Here is a 13,440-nt window from a genome sequence, read left to right as displayed (position 1 = left end):
ATTCCATACAATGTACGTTTTGTGTTCTTCCTATGAATAAGAAAATTCATTTTGAGATGGCTTACTGGATCTAGGTTTATAGTCTGTGTTCCTAGAACAGTATAACATTGAGTCATAATTGGAGATAGAATCTCAAGCCCTACTTTCACTACAATTTTTCTGTAACCAAAAATTTGTGACTAAATCAAATTTACTGTATTTAGGTCAGGGCTAAGATGACATACAGATTAGAAAGCTGGAACTCTTACTGATTTTCTAAACAGCTTATTTGTATTTGTACTCTTTGATGGTCCAGCTTTGCCCTTATGAAATTTATGCTCCTTTGAGTTTAGTATTATAATTAATTATGGAAACAAATAGGATAATAACCCCTTCCCCAAGAAATAAAACCAAATAAAGGGCAACAACAGAAACCTGAAAGAATCCTAAAGAGCTAATATTTTTAATTGAGCAGCGTGTTGTGGCAGGACCAAAAGGAATGGGTTAATAATGATCAAATCTATCTTTTGCTTAATTATTAAGGACTAAAGTTTTAAAGGATGCATCACAGTCACTATGCTGGCTTTTCCTTTTAACTATACTGCTGTACCTAGTAGCCTGGTTACATTAGGCACAGGTTTTGTAATATAGTATAGGACAGTCAGTAGCAATCCAATCCAAACTACCTGGTCAATTTTTACATTCCTAAACTCAGAGAAGCCTTACTAGGAGTTTTCTTTTTGACCCCCATGCATGACTAAAATTCTTTTGGAAAAACAGCATGAATTTGTAGAGCTAGAGTATTTATCTTATATTTTTCCTGTTTTATGTATTTCTATTTGCACAAGAAGTTTACTAGCAATTCTGGTATGTATACAATTAAAAAATATATTTATATGATAAAGACTTTGATCATGAACAAATGTGCTATGATGAGAGTATAAAAGCAAACAATCAAGGTCTGTTGACCTCAAGTTGCTTCTCCTTTTGCAGAAAATAGTCAATAAATCAGTGATTACTACAGAATCACATGTTTTATCAAAGGCATGTGTTCAAGGTGCTGTCCTAGCACATTATATGTAGTAACCTTCATTTACTCCTTTGCAGAGAGGGAGCTTTTCAGAGAGGAAGATACAAGAATTTAACTTTGAAGGACATAGGGGATTTTAAATAGGTGAAATAGGGGGTGGGTAGAGGTCATCCTGAGTAGAGGAAACAAATAGAATATGCAAGAACACAAGCTGTGAGTTGCCAATAAACAGATTTTTCATTTATTAAAAAAATAACTTGGAAAGTAGTATGGCATATAGATAGGAGAGAGGTCAGGTTCCAACTAGGAGAATTAGGGGAGTTATGAAGTAATTTTTATGAAAATATGTGCTCTAAGGCTGATATTCTGGGAAGAGCCATGAAGGGATAGATTCTTTTTTTTTTTTAATATATCTTTATTGATTTCAGAGAGAGGAAGGGAGAGGGAGAGAGAGATAGAAACATCAATGATGAGAGAGTTGCCATTGATCAGCTGCCTCCTGCACGCCCCAACCAGGGATGGAGCCTGCATCCCAGGCATGTGCCCTGACAGGGAATCAAATCGCGATCTCCTCGATCCTAGGTCAGTACTCAACCGCTGAGCCACGCCCAGCCAGGCAGGGATAGATTCTTGAAGGGTAAAGATAAATCTTCCAAACTTGGTGACTGATTGAATGTGAGTAAATGACAGGGAAGGGTCTAAAGTAATTCCTTGGTTAGCAACCTGGGAATATTGATACTAATCACGAGTATCTAGAGTACAGACAGTAAAATTTTGGTATAAAGATGCTGATATTGGTATTGTTTAAGTTAGACAAGATACCTGTGGAATATTTTTCTTGAATCAATCTAATCTAGTAAGGAGCTGTACATTTGGATTTAGAGAGTGTTGCATATAAAATACAGTTGAATCCATGGTTTTGGATGAATTCACTAGGAATCATGTTTAATAAGATTAGAGCTCCCAGGACACAGAGTTTTGAGAAACACTGACATTTAAAAGAAGAAAAGGAGCATACCCATGGTATTCTGAAGGAGGATAACTGGAGATGCAGGGGAAAAAAAGGGGAGGGTTTTATCAGAAAAGCCAAAAGAATAAAGTTTCAAGAACGAAGATGTTGTTAATGACAGATACTATATGAAGAGTTGGAGTAAAACAAGGACAGCAGATATGCTGTCTTTGTCAGTATGTAGATGATCTATGACTTATTGAGAATAATTTTAGTCATGTGGTAGCTACAAGAGCCGGATTGCTGTGTATGGAAAAAGCACATTGATGAGCATACTACCTAAAACTTTACCAATTGGAAAACATATAGGCTAAAGACTGAAAATAAAATATAGTGGGCATTCTTATTTTGAAATTTGAAAGAAAATAATAAAACAAAATGGCTAAAGGTAGAATTGTGGTAAATTAAAATACAAAAAAATCATGTGTTGAAATGATCAACTAAATTGATAACCTCCTAATAATTCTTTCACCAAGGGGAAAAAATTAAAATTATGATATCAGAAATCAGAGATAATAACTAGAGATGAGGGTTAAAACCTAGAACACCATATTAAAATGTATTAATTTTATGCTAAAATAATCTGAAAATCTGATTAAAAAGAATGATATTAAGAACTATAAATTAAAAATGATTTAAAAAGTGGAAAACTTGAATATACTTAGAGTGGGAAGAAAATTTATTAAAGAATATGCTGCTAGGCCTACTTTAGGTTATGTAGATAGCTTCATTTGTACCTACAAAGAACAGATAATTCTCTAAAACAGAAAAATATGGAAAACTTTCCAGTTCTTTTTGGTTGGTGTACCACTGATATAAAAGCCTTTCTCAGGACAGTCCAAAAATGAAATCCTCCAACCAGTCATTTTTTAAGTTTAAAAAACAATAAACATAGTTAAACACCTTGCTGACCAGTCACAAGTATACACGTGTTTCTGTGTCTGAACGTTGCTGACCGGTCGCGAGATAACTCACGTCTGCACTTAAACATTAATTTAAGTAATTTTAAACACCTTGCTGACCAGTCATGACTAAAAAGTAGCTGGCCACACAGATGAGTTCTGGTTGGAAATAGCCAGCAGAACCATTCAGTCAAATCCAGCATTATAATGAAAACAAATATAGGTTATTTTCAGGAATATAAGACCGTTTCACTGTTAGGAAATAAATTAAGTGTTTCATTGTTAATTAAGAACGTTTTATATTCTTATATCTGAATTGTTGGGGGGAAATCTTAATAAATAAGAAATTAAACATACTTCCGTAACCATATAAAAATAAATAAAACTAACAGCCAACATTGTTAACATAGGATTTTAAGAGGGTATTATTGAACAACTATATGTCAACAAATTGAGTAATCTAGATAAAATTGACAAATTCCAAGAAGTACGAAAGCTACCAAGAACAAATCATGAAAATTTAGAAGAATTGAATACTTGTAACTAGCAGAGAGATTATATCAGTTAATCAAAAATCTCTTTAAACTGAAAGTTCTAGACCTTGTGGCTTCACTGGTGAATTCTATCAAACATTTGAAGAAAAACATATTAATTCTCAAACCTTTTCAAAAAATTGAATAGGAGGCAATACTTCCTAACTTGTTTGATGAGGCCAGCATTTCCAATACCAAAGCCAGAAAAAGATACTGTAAGAAAGGAAAGTACAGATCAATATTCTTTATGAATACTGATGCAAAATATCTTCAACAAAATACTAGCAAATCAAATTAAGAAGCATATTAAATGATTATATACCCTGCCCTAGTGGGATTTATTCCTGGAATGCATATGAAAGTAAATGTAATTACCACATTAACAGAGCAAAAAAAAGAACCACATGATCATCTCAGTTGATACAGAAAAAGCATTTGACTTAATTCAACACCCTTTCATAATAAAAACTCAATAAACTAGGAATAGAAGAAAACTACCTCTGCATACCATGTATGAAAAGCTAAGGAGGTAAAAGACTTGTACGATGAAATATGAAAAACATTGCTGAAAAAAATTAAACATGACATAAATAAATAGAAAGATCCCATATTTATGGATTGGAAGAATTAATATTGTTAATTTTTCATACTACCTAACAATCCATAGATTCAGTGCACTCACTATCAAAATTTCACTGACAAATGTGACCTCATGAAAATGAAAAGGCTTTGTGCATTAATGATACTATCAACAGAGTAAAAAGGCAACTCACAGAATGGGAGAACATATTTGCAAATCATATATTTGATAAGGAATTAATATCCATAATATGTAGAGAACTCCTAAAACTCAACAACAAAAAATACAACCTGATTTAAAAATGCGCAAAGGACTTGAATAGACATTTCTTTAAAAAGATACATAAATGGCTGGTAAGCACATGAGAAGATACTTAATATCACTAGTCTTCAGGAAATCAAAACTATAAGGTACCCATTAGGCTGGCTACTAGCAAAAACCCCCAGAAAACAGCAAATGTAGGCAAGGATGTAGAGAAATTGCAACCCTTGTGCATTGGTGGGAATGTAAAAGATAGTATGGTTGCTGTAGAAAACTCTATGTTCGTTGCTCAAAATATTAAAAGTTGAGTTATATGATCCAACAATTTCACTTCTGGGTGTATATTCAAAAGAATTGAAAGTTGGGTCTCAAAGAGACACTTGCATAGTTATGGTCATAGCACTATTATTCACAAGAACTAGATTGGAAGCAGCCCAAGTGTCTATCAGTGGATGGATGGATAAGCAAAATATGGTACAAACATACAATGGAATATTATTCAGCCTTAAAAAGGAAAGAAATTCTGATGTGTGCTATAACATGAATGAACTTTGAGGAGATTATACGAAGTGAAATAAGCCAATCACAAAAAGACAACTACTGTGTGAGTCCACCTATATGAGGTACTTGGAGTAGTCAAAGTGGTAGCTAGAGAGAGAAAGTAAAATGGTGGTTGCCAGGAACTCGTAAGTGGGGGATGAGTTATTTTAATTTACTTTTATTTTTTAATTTATCTTTATTGTTGAAAGTATTACATATATCCCCCACTTTTTCCCCATTGATCCCCTCCACCCGGCCTTCACTACACTATTGTCTGTGTCCGTGGGTTGTGCATATAAGCATGTAAGTTCTTTGATTAATCTCTCCCCACCCACGCCCCCACCCCGCCTTTGCACTGAGATCCAGCAGTCTGTTCCATGCTTCTATGTGTCTGGATCTATTTTGTTCCGCAATCTATTTTGTTTATTAGATTCCACATATCAGTGAGATCATGTAAAACTGAATCAGGTAGAATCAGAAAACCTGAATAGGCTAATAACAACTGAAATCGAAACAGTAAAAAAAAAAGCTCCCAGCAAACAAAAGCCCTGGCCTGGATTGCTTCACAGGGGAGCTTTCTAATTCTTTAAGTTGTAGGATAAGATAGTTTACTAAAAATTTTTCCTGCTTTTTGAGGTAGGCCTGCAGGGCTATGAAATTCCCTTTTAGGACTGCTTTCACTGTGTCCCATAGATTTTGGATTGTGTGTTCATTTTCATTTGTTTTCAGGAAGTTTTTGATTTCTTTCTTGATCTTATTGGTAACCTATTCATTGTTTAATAACATGCTATTTAGCCTCCATGTGTTTGAATGTTTTTGAGTGTTTTTACTGTAGTTGATTTCTAATTTCATGCCATTGTGATCTGAGATGCTTGATATGATTTCAGTCTTGGACTTGTAGAGACTGGTTTTGTGTACTAAAATGTCTATTTTTGAAAATGACCCATATGCCCTTGAAAAGAATGTATATTCTTCAGCTTTATGGTGAAATGTTCTGTAAATATCAATTAAATCCATCTGATCTAGTGTGCCATTTAGAGTCACTGTTACTGTGTTGACTTTTTTTCTGGAATATCTATCCATTGAAGTCAGCGGGGTGTTAAAGTCCACAACTATGCCTGTGTTGCTGTTGATCTCTCCCTTAAAGTCCTTACGGTTATTATTGATAGGTCCTTATTTATTGCCTTTTTAATTCTTTATGCCTGTGTTTCTCTCTCTATTTCTTCTTATTATTACAGCAGTCCCTTTAACATTTTACGCATTGCTGGTTTGGTGGTGATAAACTCCTTCAGCCTTTTTTTTTTTTTTGACCTGGGAAGCTCTTTATTTCACCATCTGTTTTGAATGATAGCTTTTCTGGGTAGAGTAGTCTTGGTTTCAGATCCTTGTTTTGCATTACCTTGAATACTTCATGCCATTCCATCTGGCCTGTAGAGTTTCTGATGAGAAGCCACCTGACAGCCTTCTGGGAGCTCCTTTGTAGGTAACATTGCTTTTCTCTTGCTGCCTTTAATATTCTCTGTTTGTCTTGAATTTTTGGCATTTTAATTAGGATGTGTCTGGGCATGGGCCTCTTTGGATTCTTCTTGCTAGGATTCTCCATGCCTTCTGAACTTGTGTGACTTTTTCCTTGACCAGGTTAGGGAAGCTTTTGCAACCTGGGCATGTGCCCTGACCAGGAATTGAATTGAGATCTCCTGGATCATAGGTAAACTGCTGAGCCATGGCGGCTGGGCTTGTTTCACTTTTATATCAAATGTATAATTTTCCTGAAGTTTATTTTTGTCTATGCTGGGAAGACGGGGCTCTTATTTATTTTTCCAGTAGTTATCCATTTATTTTATTTTATTTTTACAGAAGAAAATGACCAGGTTCTTATATATTTTATTTTTCTTGTAAAGTTTAAAATGAAAATTGCAAGAAAATTGGAAAAGAAAATGAATAATAACAGGCAAGTTTTCAAGATGGTATCTTCCAATTAACACTTAGAATAAAATAGGGTAAAAACGGGGAAAGAAAGTAATTGTAATTTGAATATATTAAGTACCGATTATTACTGCAGCCTATGTGAGTTTATAGCAGTGAAATGGTTCTGATTATTTTTGTTGCTTACTATTGTCATTATTATCAATAATTGTGTCCTGAGTTGTTTTTCTCAGATATGAATTGGGCCATATTCAGGATTTTTTTAAGTATTAAATTGAGTTTGTAATATATGCTGTTTATAGCTTATATGTTGCTTATATCCACAAAAATTTCAGATTTCTTCCAAGAATTACCAAATTTTAATCCATATTTTATATTAATTATATCTTATTCTGCATATTATATGCCACTCACTTCTTCTAAAAATATTCTGCCTTATGAGTAAAATAACATGTATTGCAGAATGGTCTTCATTATTAACAAAGCACACAAGAGGAAATTTTTTATTAGAATTTTAAGTGGATAGCAATCTTGTTTTGAAGAATAGCTTTTAAAATAAAGGGTATAGCCAGAGATGAATTCTTTTCATATAATTCCTTTTGTACTTTTAAAATTTTAGACATATTTGGGAACTAATTCTTTATCTAGCATGAAAAAAAGAAAATTCAAGAACATTAGTTTATTGAAAGATGTGCCTTTTCCCTAACAAAGCATTTTGAAGTTCTCAAGTATTAAAGTATATGTACTCCCTTATCTTGCTCTCCTAAAACATTCATTACTGCAAATCTGGCCTAGTCCAAGGGGAATATGTATCTGCACTGCAAAAGACACAACGCCATATCAATTTAAGCTGGACATTTTCTAAATTTCTTTTCACTATAGTAATAGTACAATGCTAATTTAAAAGGGTATGGTATATCATAAATGAAATCCATATCAAATTAATAGTAGTCAGGATTAATTTGTCCAGGTTTCTGAAATAAAAACTTAAATGGTCCTTTAAACAAATTCTAGGATACAGTTACTGTTTAGAATTTCTTTTTACTGTTTAAAGTACTGTACATGGGCCAGCAGCTTGGGCATCTTGGAGCTTATTAGGCATGCAAAAATCTCGGGTTCCACCCCAGACCCACTGAATCAGAATATGCGTTTAAAAAGATTCCTTGGCTATTTATATGCAAGTTAGGGTTTGAGAAGTGCTGTTCTAAATGAATACTTTGAGTTTTGCATTATACCTTACAGATTATTCTTCCAGGAAATACAAACTAAAACGATGTGTATTTGTCATGTGTGTGGTTGACTTCAGGTCAACCTCTAGTTCAGATTTCTGAGAGTTAGGAAAATCCTGACAAAAGTAGAGGAAAAGGTCAAACAAAGAAAGAAGGAGCTCTTTATTTGTAGAGCTAAAGTTACGATTTTCTTCAACATTTTTTCCTACCAGTGTGTAAAATTTCTATCATTAGCTGGAGTCCTGGCCCAAGTAGCAGTGATAATATTAACACTCTTTCTCCCTCACATCACTGTGAGGATGCATCTGACACTCACTTGCTGGTGCTAGCTAGTTTCTAAGGAAGTAGAGTGTAAATAAGTTGATATTTGCTGCACATCCTAAAACTTCTAGAAATTTCTGTATTGTGATTATTGTTATACATGAAGTTCATAGGATTTGTTTTTAACAATTTTTATAGATTCTCAAAATTACAAAGCCCACTTAATTCTAGTGTTTGAGCTCCATAGTCTTATAAGATAAGGTCAATTGAAGTAAGCACAGGAATGTATTGGAGGGATATCAAAAGAAATAGATTTGTCTTGTATAAAGTTTAACCATTAGAAATTAATTTCACTTCATTAAATGAAATTAAAGTGATAGAAGGATAGCAATCAGATATTTCTCTTTATTTATTTTGCTTCCTTTTTATTGAATTTATTGAGGTTACATTGGTTAACAAAATCAGACAGGTTTGAGGTGCACAATCCACAACATAACATCTGAACACTGTTCTGTGTGTTCACCACCACAATTCAAATCTTCTTTCATTGCCCTTTATAACTTCTTCCATCTCCCCCTACACTGGCAGTCACCACACTGCTGTCCATGAGTTTTTCTCTCTCATTTTTTTCCTCCTTCTTTCTGTTATTTATTCAACAGAAGTATAAAGTCATAACTCTTGTTTATCTAATAACTGCCACACTTTTCACTTTGCTTTAAAAGTATGATTCTGACGTGTTGCTGATCTGATGGATGTGTGTAAAAGCACCTCATCGAATGGCAGTTTGTTGAATGAAGTAAGTTCACGTAGTACTCACTTGTATTATTTACCATTGGCTCTAACTATGGCAGGTATGACTTCTGCTTAAATTTGTACAGCCTTTAAAGACCTTAATTCAAGGGGATGAAAAAAAGATTTCAGCTTTCTGGCATCTGTGCATAAGATTTCTGTCATTGGTCTTTTGTTTTTATTGGCAATTTTAAAACATTGTAATGAATTTTTGAAAGAAATTATCTAAGTTCTTTTGTTTCTAAAAGCCACTATGCCATAGTTTATAATTAAGAAGAGAATATTACACATTAAAATTTAGGATCTTAATGATGTAGTGTGTGTAGTTGTACTAAAGGTCTACACCCCACCTAGCTTCCCTGGAGGATTTGGTAAATTCTTTGTTATTATTTTTTCTATTTAAGAAAGGTATTGCGAAATGGAGACACACACATTTCCTCTGGTTTATGTGGCTCCCTATTCTAAATTAAAGCTGTTAGATTTCTGGCCAATCTTATGATATGTAGAGATTCTACCAAGTAATTTTAAAAAATTTTTATCTTTATTGTTGAAAGTATTACAGATGCCCCCTTTCCTCCCCCGTTGCCAAGTAATTTTTTATATGAATAATTTCTGTTCATTTTACGCTACCTAGATATATGTATGCATTTATATGTTATACCTGTATATTTTAATTAAATTTCTAAACTTATGAATACACTTATTTTATTAAATAGATATTTATTTTATTTTAAAACATATGAAAACACAGAGAAGAGAATAACAACCACCCATACCTTGTCATTCTGAATTAACTGTTATTAACAGGTTGGCATTTTTTTTCAGTTTTGGGGACAGGGATCACTGTATAATTTTCGTAAAACTGATACGCATTTACTCATAAGAAATTTGCACCATGCAAAAAAGCTCAAAGGTAAAAGTTTTAAAAATCTTTCCACTTAGAAATAACATTAGCTAACCATTGTTACCATCAATTTAATAACATTTTAGCTATTCTTTAAAAATGGATGAATGGCTCTGGCTGTTGTGGCTCTGTTGGGTGGAGCATCGTCTGATACACTGAAAGGTCGAAGGTTCAGTTCCTGGTCAAGGCACATACCGAGGGTGTGGGTTTGATCCTCAGTGGGGGCCCGTACAGGAGGCAACTGATTGATGTTTCTCACATCTCTGCCCCCTAACCCCTGACCTCCCTCCCTTTCTTCCTTCCTCTCTCTGTAAATTCAGTTAAAAAAACATGTCTTCCGGCCCTGGCCAGTGTGGCTCAGTTGTTTGAGCATCTTCCAAGCACCAAAGGGTCCTTGATTTGATTCCTGATCAGAGCACATGCCCAGGTTGCAGGCTAGATTCCCAGTGTGGGGCGTGCAGGAGACAGCCAATCCACATTTCTCTCTCACATATATTTCTCTCTCTCCCTCTCCCTTCCTCTCTCTAAAATCAATAAAAACATATTTGCAAAAAATAAGCCCAAGTGGGGGGAAAATATCCTTGTGTGAGGATTTAAAAAAATGGATGGATAAAATTACTTTTATAAAGATGACTTTATATTCTGGAGTTTTTCTTAGGTCAGATTTATTTGAATTTAATAGAAAAGGGGAAATAAAACTAAAGGAGGTATGAAACTTGAAATAAATATTTCCTTACTACAGAAGATATTTTTCCTTTAATTTTTTTGATTTTGGCTTTAAGTATTTTGGGGCTATGTTGTCAGATGAAAATATTTTTATAGTTGTCATATCTTTCTGATAACATTATACAAATGTCCTTTGTAGTGGCAGTTTTTATCTTAAAGTATGTTTTGTCTGAAATTACTGTAGCCACTTTGGCTCTTTTAGTTACTGTCTGCAAGGTATATCTTTTTCCACCTTTTTACTTTTAAGCTTTTTGTATCTTTAAATCTAAGGTGTGTTTCTTGAACACAGAATATAGGCAGGCCTTTTTTTTTTTTTTTTATCCATCTGCCAGGCTCTGCTCTTTGGTTGGCAAGTTTAATCCATTTACATTTAATTTAATTGCTGATAAAGTAGCATTTATATATGCCATTTTGTTATCTGTTCTTGTATTTCTTAAGTGTTTTTGCTTCTTCAGTCCCTCCATTACTGACTTCTTTTGTATTAAGTAAATATTTTCTAGTATGCTACTTTAATTCCCTTACTGTTTATTTAAATGTGTGTGTGTGTGTGTGTGTGTGTGTGTGTGTATGAATAGTTTGTTATTTTCTTAGTGGTGACCTGTGAATTACAATTATCTTACTTTATAATTCTAGTTTTGATTAATACCAAGTTACTTTCAATAATATACAAAAGCTTTGCTCCTATATAGTCCCATTATCCTCTGCCTTCATGGTATTATTGTTATGAATTATGTCTTTATACATTGTGTGTTCCCCAACAGTTTTATAATTATTGCTTTGCAGTTATCTTTTAAATAAGATAGGAGAAAAAAGGGACTTACAAACAGAAAGTACATTAATATTCTTTTATATTATGTCAGAACCTTTAATGTGTTCTTTATTTCTTCATGAGAATTTCAGTTACTGTCTAGTGTCCCTTCATTTTAGCCTGAAGGATTGAGTCTCTCTAATGTCTTGTAGAGCAGGCTTGCTAGAATTTTTGTGTTTTGGGGAATGTGTTAATTTCTCTTTCATTCTTAAAGAATAATTTTGCTGAATATAGAATTCTTGGTTGACTGTTTCTTTCAGCCTTTGCATGTTTCATCCACTGCCTTCAGGTCTCCATGTATTCTGATGAGAAGTCAACTGTTAATCTTATTGAGAATCCTTTGTTCATAATGAGTTATCTCTCATTGCTTTTATAGTCTCTCTTTCTCTTTGTCTTTTGACAGTTTGATTATGATATATCTCTGTGGATCTATTTAAGTTTATTCTACTTGGAGTTCATGAACTTGGATGTTTAGATAGATTTTCAGAAATCAGATTTGTGAAGTCTTCTGCAATTATTTCTTTAAATACTGTATTTGCATTCTCTCCTTCTTCTGAGATCTCCATTTTAGTTATGTTGTTATTGGTGTCCCACAGGTCTCTTAGGCTCCGTTAATTTTCTTTCATTCTTTTTCTTTCTGTTCTCAGACTGAGTAATTTTAATTGACCTATCTTCAAGTTCATTGATTATTTATTCTGCCTGCTCAAATCTCCTGTTGATTTCTTATAGTGTTTTTTTTGTTTGTTTTTTGTTTTAATTCTGTTATTGTGTTTTCAACTGTAAATTTACTATTTGGTTATTTTTTTAATTATCTCTTTCTTTATTGATATTCTTTATTTGGTGAGACATTGTTCTCATATTTTCCTTTAGTTTATTAACATGATTTCCTTTAATTCTTTGAACCTATTTAAAATAACTGGTTTAAAGTGTTTGGCTTCCAGCATTTGGACTTCCTTAGTGAAAGTTTCTATTGACTTTTTTTTCTGTGCATGGACCATAATTTTTTGTTTGTTTGCATGTCTTTAAATTTTTTTGTTTTAGTTGCTTTTATGAAGGAGGGAATATTTTTAGAGGTCCATACTTTATCATTCCTGCCGATGTCACTTATGTATTAACTGCTATACATAAAACGTTCTTAATATAAATCTGATATTTTAAAATTCTTATGCCTTTCTGTCTGCCTGACACAAGACTGTAGTCTATTACATGGACTTCTAAGTACTGGATTTTGTTTCACTTACAAATCTGACTATATTAATATTATAAGTACTATGAAAAATGTTGTTTCCTTTTTTAATTGATAGGCACCTCTTTTTGGCTATCATATGCCTGCAAGTAGAGATAATGAACTTGGCATTTGTTTCAGTAAGTGCCAGATACTCTACTCAGTAATTTAGATGCAACAATCCCATTTAATCCTTACAGAATTCCCCTGAAACTCTGAGAAGTTAAATAATTTTACCACTAGTAAGTGGTAGATCCAAAGTATAAAACTAATCTCCTTAACTCCAGAGCCCAAGATTTTAGTGGCAGTGTTGTACTGTTTCTGTGCAGTGTATAGTCCATGGACTAGTCTCTTGAAAATTGCTTGGGGTGCTTGTTGAAAGATGGGTTTCTAAACCCCAAACCTATACATATTGAACCAAAATCTTGGAGATTTGAGCCTAAGAGTGGGTGATGATTCTCCATTATAGCTATTGAAGTGCTGTCTCTGGATTGCTTTTTTCTTGTAACTTGGGCTGAAAACCAAAATAAGCCATTTCAAATTTATATGAAAATATAATTCTGCAATTCAAAGAACACTAAATTTTCTCACAATTTTTTGAATATTAAAGGTATAAATTCTTTACTTCTAATTGTGACATATTAATTCTAAGATAATCTAACAAAAAGCTTTTGTGTCACTTTCTGTGTTGATTAGGATAATATAAGCTGTTGATAAATTACTGATTTTCTAATGTGC

At 33.3% G+C, this 13,440-nt stretch overlaps 1 protein-coding gene across 3 annotated transcripts in view; it reads left to right on the top strand.

The window, feature by feature from the left end:
- The window catches only part of COG6 (component of oligomeric golgi complex 6), a 91,671-nt gene that overhangs the window by 46,491 nt on the left and 31,740 nt on the right, over positions 1–13,440 (top strand). The window lies entirely within an intron of this gene.

The sequence above is a fragment of the Miniopterus schreibersii genome (genome assembly GCF_964146895.1).
Source record: "Miniopterus schreibersii genome assembly, chromosome: 2".
NCBI lineage: Eukaryota > Metazoa > Chordata > Mammalia > Chiroptera > Miniopteridae > Miniopterus > Miniopterus schreibersii.
Note: the sequence above shows the minus strand (reverse complement) of the source record. Positions and strands in the feature narration are given on the sequence as shown.